This window comes from Puntigrus tetrazona, chromosome 4 (genome assembly GCF_018831695.1).
Source record: "Puntigrus tetrazona isolate hp1 chromosome 4, ASM1883169v1, whole genome shotgun sequence".
NCBI lineage: Eukaryota > Metazoa > Chordata > Actinopteri > Cypriniformes > Cyprinidae > Puntigrus > Puntigrus tetrazona.
The window spans coordinates 28173233-28174293 of record NC_056702.1 but is presented as its reverse complement, the minus strand read 5'-3'; the positions used below and the strand labels follow the sequence as shown (position 1 = coordinate 28174293).

Below are 1061 nucleotides of genomic sequence, written 5' to 3'. Positions count from 1 at the left end.
AAAACACGATAAGTGTTGAGAGACCTCGGAGGACATTTGAGTGATTTATCTTCGCCCCTTTAGCTCTTAGTCATATAAAGCCTACTACAGGTCACAGACTCGACAACTGCTGTCAACTCCAGACGCCAGTCTAAAGGAATTGAATCGATTTTTCCAAAACAAGAATGAGTTGTGATCATTTAACATTTCGTTTCAAAGGTGTGTAAAGGGAGACTTCCAAAGATACTCTTTAAGCACTTTTCAGCCTCGTGGTTTTGGCTCAAAGTTGAATGAATCTTTTACAGTATGGGAGCGGCTTCTCGCTTTGGGCAGCTATGAGAGTTTCGATTTAGTTTTGACAGGATATTGCGTTTTATTTTACTGTGGATGTGACACTTCTTCCGCTTTAAGCATCTATTATTCTTTAAGGTCACGGTCGAGGAGTGAAAGGTTACTTTTTGGGTTCTGTGTGCCGTGACACAGTTGCGGTAAGGTCAGTTCTGTGGATTTTATAAGCACCGTCATTACTTGAGTATTTTGTACTTTTAAAGGTGAAGGAATTCCAAGAAATCCCCCGCTAACATAACAGAGTGTCAGTAAGATACAACACTCTCTAAACAAATGAGTTGCGTTAGTTGCATCATAGATGTTTTACTTTTTGCGACAAGGCCTTTTTTTGTGTGCAATGCGAATTTAATCCCTTCCAATCACAGTATTTCAAGGAAAAAGTGCCCTTTTTGTCATTTTTTTAATTAAATGGCATAATTGCAGAATGGCAATGTCCATCAAATGGATTTTTGTCACGATGTAACTGAAGAAGTGTCACACAGGTTCAGCTTTTTCTAACTGAACCGCACAATTAGGATGTAGCGTGACCTCTGAACCCCGTTAAGTGTTAACGCCCTCTATTCTTCTCCACATAACACCCTGAGACATTGAGTTACACCGATGGAAAGTGTTCATGGTTTTTTTGGGGGGGTTTTTTTGATTATGATGTAATCAAAAGCAGTGGCCTATTTTGAAATGTTTATATTCATCAGATTAGAATCTCGTATACCAAAATATCAGTAATCACGTTTTAA

At 38.7% G+C, this 1061-nt stretch overlaps 1 protein-coding gene across 1 annotated transcript in view; it reads left to right on the top strand.

Annotated features, from left to right (window-relative positions):
- LOC122342473 (zinc finger protein 362-like) overlaps window positions 1–1061 on the top strand; it is a 6336-nt gene that overhangs the window by 3293 nt on the left and 1982 nt on the right. The window lies entirely within an intron of this gene.